The sequence below is a fragment of the Cydia strobilella genome, chromosome 5, assembly GCF_947568885.1.
Source record: "Cydia strobilella chromosome 5, ilCydStro3.1, whole genome shotgun sequence".
NCBI classification, from domain to species: domain Eukaryota; kingdom Metazoa; phylum Arthropoda; class Insecta; order Lepidoptera; family Tortricidae; genus Cydia; species Cydia strobilella.
This window is the reverse complement of record NC_086045.1, coordinates 21,382,198-21,389,211: the sequence shown is the minus strand read 5'-3', so window position 1 is coordinate 21,389,211 and position 7,014 is coordinate 21,382,198. Positions and strand designations below refer to the sequence as shown.

The window sequence follows — 7,014 nt, the reverse complement described above, 5'->3', positions numbered from 1 at the left end:
TACTATCTGTTCTCTTTGGTATTGTACAGGGCACTTCCTACCATTGTGACTCCGTCTTCATTCCTTTTATGCTACCTATAAAAGGCGACGTAAGGTTGAGCGTACATATCGATAAATCACTATAGCTGGGATATTAAATTCGTCTATTTATATGTAGACTTAAAACAAAAAGTGATTAAAAAAACTTTTCTTTTATTTAGTCCCACGCTAGCCACTTTATATTATACTTACAGCATTCTCTTGACCCTTAACTAAGTTGTTATCGAAATGTCATCGTTTAGAAAACAACGAATTAAGTAATTATTCTGACGTCACGTCAGAATAATTACTTAATTCGTTGGATTGTACGGCGAAGTATAACCATTATTAAAATTTTGCGCCTTCATAACTATACCGATATAGTGACACTTAATTATCAACAGCGATAATATTAATGTACGTATGAAAATGGGCATTTATCTACGAACTAATGTTTAAAACAAGACCAAGACGTTGTGACTGTACGAGTATAGTGACGTAACGACTAACGCGATCGACCTTTCACTCAATGGCATGGATAAAACCAGCTGAGTGCATTACTAAGTGCTATTACACTTACATAATCATAATGATGCGACGAAAGTGTAATGTGAATGAGACTGGTAATTTTGTTACTTATTACGCACCTTCGATAGCTCAGTTGGTAGAGCGGTGGACTGTAGATGAAATAACTGTTATCCATAGGTCGCTGGTTCAAATCCGGCTCGAAGGATTTTTTTTAATAAGTAAATTAATACAAAATAAATGCGTATAAAATAAATATATTTTTTTAAATTCGGTATGACGTTAGTAAGTAATTTATTTCTAGCTGCCTTTTTGAAGGATGAATTCATACATATTTTAAAATAGCTGAAGGGTAAAGATCGCTTAGTAGTTGTAATTGTAGGCATAGGATAACGGGTGCGTACTGCGTAATATCTCGCCAGCGTTAAAAGCCACTTCATGCATTTTGTAAGGAAAAACGGATTTAGGATAAGGAAATAGAATAAACAGAAATACCGAAAGAATTCCGAAAACGTTTTTGTTGCGAACGCAAATCTTTTATTTATATAAAAATATTCCTTGCAGTAGCTAAACGCAGCCGACGGCTAGGTTAGTATTCGGAGGCTCTTTAAAAACACCAATAGGAGCGCTCCACATAATTTGTATCGCGGCCAATTAGAGGCACCTAAATTTAAACCACCTTCTTTAATGTTCAATTTTGCCAGACCAATTGCATCAGCCTCCATACTATAACCACCATCTACATTTAACCGTTTAGTTAAGAAACCCTTGTAACCAGTACCTTGGAAGAATTATATCAGTTAACTTCAAATCGAAGCCTTTTTATGTGTCGTCGAGACCTGCACGGCGGCTACATATGGTCCTTCGAACCGGATAGCAAGTTTTGACAAAAATATTTCAAAATATTTCACGACAGATTCATCGATGTTGTCAAACTATCCCACCCCTAAACCCAACCTCGCGTGACGCCCCATACCTTATGACATTATGAATTGACGTAATTCTATTCACCAAATGTCAGTTTGACCTTATGCTAAGTGCAGCTCGTGAATTATTTCACGCTTGGATGTTTGATCTCCCCGGGTTGCCCTTTCCTATGATTGCCTGTCAATTTGTTCGTAAATGTTTGGTGCATATTAAATGGCTTGAAGGCTGTGCTAGCGTACCTGTAACGATGTCCCTTTTGAATATTTATTGTTGGTCTGGTATATGATTTGTTTGACAACTATGTAGGCCAATGAAATTAGATCCAAAAATAGCGTTTTGAGGAATTAATTTCCAGCAAGCTGGAAATCGTTTGATCCTAAATGCGTGTAATCTGAGTTTGCTCCATCCCAGGAGGTGTGCATACATTTTGGGAGCCATTGTATTGTATTGTATTGTAGTTCGGGCGATTTTCCGCAACTCGACGACTGGCGCCTATTTTGCGTGACATGGGGGTGGGCTAGTCCTGCCAGCCCAGCTCCTCGAGGAAACCTATCAAACCTTTGATGTTGAGTAGGACCTCAGGGAGGTCTCTCGGGGATCCGAGATGTTTTGCCCTGTATGGGAGCCATAGGAGATAGCTTTTTCCTTGGATTGCCAAACCACTCGAAGTAGAAGGAATGGTCATACTAACATAATGATAAAGAGGTAAAGAGTAATGTGACTAGATATTACGTTTAATTGTAATTTTTACGACTAGCTGTTCACGACCTTATTCCTTTGACTATTGGTTCTTTTTTGCTTTAAATTACTGCAACTGTTGCTCTTTTGTTTAGCTGAATTGATAGTGGTGTAGGATTTCGGCGTATTATATGCACCTTCGATAGCTCAGTTGGTAGAGCGGTGGACTGTAGATGTAAAAACTGTTATCCATAGGTCGCTGGTTCAAATCCGGCTCGAAGGAGTTTTTAGTTTTTTTTACTACCTGATGTTAAGTTTAGCTCGTGACATATACCTATGTTTTAATCTTGGATGTTTGTTTTCTCCGGACTACCCTTTATTCGTCTGTCAAATGTTGGTGCATAAATATTATAGTATTTTTCACTGAAAGGGTACGCTGACAGGTGTCATCTTCATACAATTTATAACCTAAAAATGCCAAATGTCGCAAAATTGTATTGAGTTTACATCTATCAGCGTACCCTTCCAGTTTGAAAAATACTGAGTATCACCAAAGAGGATATAATATAATAGAGCGGTACTGTCATAGTAAATTTTGTAACCACAGTAAATTCACTGCCATCTATCGACACACTTTAAACTAAAAATGAAGATTTATAAAATACGATCAAATGTATTTAAATATGGATAAATGATTTTTTTATTTGCATTAATTATTTTTATATGATTTTGACCCATGTTCTTACACTGATATGCGTTAAAATTTTAAAATTGTTAAATAACAAACGAAACCGTCAACGCCCTCTATACGAGAGTAGGCCAAAGGTAGTGGCTGTATCTGATCGAGAATCAAATTTTCGTGATTTTCGAGGCACGTTTTTTCCTTAGTATCTATCTATTACGGAGTTATATCTATCTTTGGTATCACTGTGCCAATTTTGATCGTGTACATGCTTGACAACTTCATGTTTGTTATGTTAATAACAAAGATTAGTTTTTTATTTTTACAACATTTTCGCGATTCAACAAGAGCATGGGGGTTGTGGGAAAACATTATCATGGTATTTGAAATTAAGTCCAGCAAGATTGTGGTCGAACCTTGTGCTGGGCTTGGTCGGTTGAAAATAAAGCATTCACGAAGTAGAAGTTTTTTTTTCTTTTTTTTTTTATGAAAAGTTACTATGCGGTGGTTCGTTATTTCTTACAGCTAAATACTAAGTCCAACACATATAAAAAAACCGGCTAAGTGCGAGTCGGTCTCGCGCCCCTAGGGTTCCGTACTTTTTAGTATTTGTTGTTATAGCGGCAACAGAAATACATCATCTGTGAAAATTTCAACTAGCTATCACGGTTCATGAGATACAGCCTGGTGACAGACAGACAGACGGACAGCGGAGTCTTAGTAATAGGGTCCCGTTTTTACCCTTTGGGTACGGAACCCTAAAAATTATAATAAGTATATGCAAATCGGCAAACGGAAAGCATGAAAGCTACTTTAATATTTTGCAATTTTCTCGCTCTTCATGTAACACCGATCACGTGATCAGCCAATTTAACTCACTCCACAGACTGTTTAAATTTTTCAAGCGGTCGTTAAGGGTGTCGTTTGTATAAGAGGGGACGACACGGGACGGGTCGGAAACGGCGCCACTATCGCGACCACGACACTTTCTATTCAAATTAGGTACGACCGCGCACCAAACAAAAGAGCATCATTAGACTTTTTATACTATCTTGTTTTACATTGCTGCGTTCGCTCTGAAACGATGAACGCATCACTGTATGAATCAAGCAATGGATGTTGATATATGAATTGGTGTTATTTTAAAGGGATGATGGGTAGAAGGCTGTGTCTAAAGCACTAGACGACACGTCAGGCCGGTACTTCCGGACCGGCCGCTTGAATGCGTGCAATGAAAAGTTGTGTCGCACTTATCCATTCTAGATAGATAGATAGATAGGTACCATTTTATCATGGGAATTTTAAAGTGGATGTAAATAAAGTTTTGTTTTATTACGATTTGTAAGGTAATTAATGAAATATATTTGGTTGGAGCGTAAACATAGGACCTTTTGCTTAATGAATAAGGAATATTAAGATCGGTCACTTGAAATTGTTGGAACAAATTTGTATCCATATATTAATAACCACCAGAAAAGGTTAATATTTAGTACCGTAAAATGTACCGTAACTGTGCCGAAATTCGAAAATTAATTAAAATTTAATTATTATTATTTATAGTAGCTATGTAGATACCTGTACAGGGTGGCTTAAAAATCAAAATCCCGTTGCCAGGGAGGTTTTGGTATTATACTGAGCAACGTTTACTATGGGACCAACCATGAAATCGCGAAAAAAATTTACCCTCCCATAGAAAATGGACCAGCCAAAATGTATACCTATGAAACAGCCAAATTTTTTTGCGCACAATTTAGAGTGTGTTTTCCTGACCGTTTCCGATCCGTCCGATCCGTTTTGAAATATTCGTTACTTAGAACATAAAATCGATGATGTCTCCAAACCCATACATTTTTGCTGAATATGAAAGGGGTTCAAATTCAAATCGATAGCTCCTATAGTCTCCCGTCACTGGCCTTCTTTAGATCCATAGTGAATGCGACGCCCTGTATTTTGCGCTACCAGCCGTAGCGAACGAAACGCTTATCAGGCCAATTCGAACAATGATCTAGATATCAACTAGATATGAAACAGAAACGATAACGAGATATTTGAGAAAGTCATGTCTTTGACATTTCCGCGATTCCGAATGTCCTCTTGAACGATCTCTTTAAGATATTACTTAGACATCCAATGGATATCTAATGGATATCCCAAAACGTCACAATAATTGTAGCTTGAAATGACACTAGTTGAGAACTAAACTAAATCGTATCCAAAGATAGATATAACTCCGTAATAGATGGATACAGTCTAAGGAAAAAACGTGCCTCGAAAATCACGAAAATTTGATTCTCGATCAGATGGCGCCACTAGTTTTGGCCTACACTCGTATAGAGGGCGTTGACGGTTTCGTTTGTTATTTATAATTTTAACGCATACCAGTGAAAGAACATGGGTCAAAATCATATAAAAATAATTTATGCAAATAAAAAAATCATTTATCCATATTTAAATACATTTTATCGTATTTTTATAAATATTTATTTTTAGTTTTAAAGTGTGTCGACAGATGGCAGTGAATTTACTGGGGTTACAAATTTTACTATGACAGTACCGCTCTAGTATAAGTTACTCTATGATCGTATCTAATAGATCTCGTATTGTTCTCGTATCTAGTAATTATCACGTTGTTCGAATTGACCGGCATGTCTCGCTATCATTCTTTCATATTAGTGCGACAAAGAGAGAGGCATTTCGTTCGCTACGCCGCAAACGATTGTCATCTTGCCCCACCTGAATTGTGAAGCCACAACTTTTGACTACCGCATAATTTACGGGGCCGTAAATCGACTTCTGCTTCAGCTGTAAAATTCCAAAAACGAATAATAGACTTCACAGTTTACATATGGTGCTACTTTACCGCACTAGTGCGATAATAAGCTGATTACGCAACTATGTTGACAATTTAAAGGGCCATATGTAGTGTCAAACGTTGTACGATATATGTGCGAATAGGTAATCCGCAACTCGTGTCGACTTAAAACACTCGCTTCTGTCGTGTAATTTATCGCCACTCATTGCGAATTTCTTATTTTTCGCACTGGTATCGTAATGTACTAATATACCTCTTACTATTAATAACTCTTTGGTTGTTACTATTACTAACGCTGCACGAAAACACTTATTTAAATACGCAGTCACATTTTATTTACATTCAGTTACCCATTTAATTACCTTTTCTGATAATTCATTTTGCGTAATTAATGATAAAATTAAAAGGATAACACATCAGTTGAATAACAATTTTGTACAAATGTGTTACGTTAATTGGTTGGAAATTAGGTTCATACTTTATGCATTACATCACTTACTTGATAGTGGTGTAAGATTTTAACGTATAATATGCACCTTCGATAGCTCAGTTGGTAGAGCGGTGGACTGTAGATGTAAAAACTGTTATCCATAGGTCGCTGGTTCAAATCCGGCTCGAAGGGATTATTTTTTCACTACACTGGTAAAGGCTCTTTTGATTGTTCAAAAACTGATAAGAAAGTTCAATTTATTCACATGTGAGCCTAAAGTAATCAAATGCAAATTTTGAGTTGTTTTCTTATGTTTGCTGGTAGACTTTTATAAATTATAAATGATGATTTTGAATAATAAATATTTAATAACATTCATTTTGAATTGATTTGCTTTGATTTTGTTTGATATTTTAAAGTTAGTATTTTCCTTGTATGGTTAAAACTTTGTTTCATTTGCTGGCAGAATTTGTTTAACCCTCGTGCCTTGAAACCCTCGCAACGCTCAATATTCAATTTTGGAATCTTTCGCTAGCTCTGGTATCAATATATTTTTTTTTTAATTTATTTATTCACTTTAAATATTCATACAACTTTTGCCAGTATGCCACTATTGTAAACCTCTTTGGTTTATGTAATAGTTGGCGAGTTCGCGCGGTCCGATCCGCGTTTGCTTAATAATATTAGCACGAGAGGTTAAACAACAACTTTTCCTCCTTGTAAAAACAAATAACTATTGTAGATCTAATAATTATAGGATAGGTCTTTAACACGAATAAGTATAAATACACGTAGACAGGCTCTGTAAACTCTTGTCTGCGTATGATTAGAATTCTAAGCTAATTTTTAGGGTTCCGTACCCAAAGGGTAAAAACGGGACCCTATTACTAAGACTTCGCTGTCCGTCTGTCTGTCACCAGGCTGTATCTCATGAACCGTGAT

At 36.4% G+C, this 7,014-nt stretch overlaps 3 non-coding genes across 3 annotated transcripts; all 3 read left to right on the top strand.

Annotated features, from left to right (window-relative positions):
* Positions 1-664: 664 nt before the first annotated feature.
* Trnay-gua (transfer RNA tyrosine (anticodon GUA)) lies at positions 665-751 on the top strand. The gene is given in 2 exon segments: positions 665-701; positions 716-751. It is a non-coding gene; the product is annotated as a tRNA-Tyr (tRNA).
* Positions 752-2,344: 1,593 nt separating this feature from the next.
* Trnay-gua (transfer RNA tyrosine (anticodon GUA)) lies at positions 2,345-2,431 on the top strand. The gene is given in 2 exon segments: positions 2,345-2,381; positions 2,396-2,431. It is a non-coding gene; the product is annotated as a tRNA-Tyr (tRNA).
* A 3,746-nt stretch (positions 2,432-6,177) lies between these two features.
* Trnay-gua (transfer RNA tyrosine (anticodon GUA)) lies at positions 6,178-6,264 on the top strand. Its single transcript is given in 2 exon segments — positions 6,178-6,214; positions 6,229-6,264. It is a non-coding gene; the product is annotated as a tRNA-Tyr (tRNA).
* Positions 6,265-7,014: the final 750 nt, after the last annotated feature.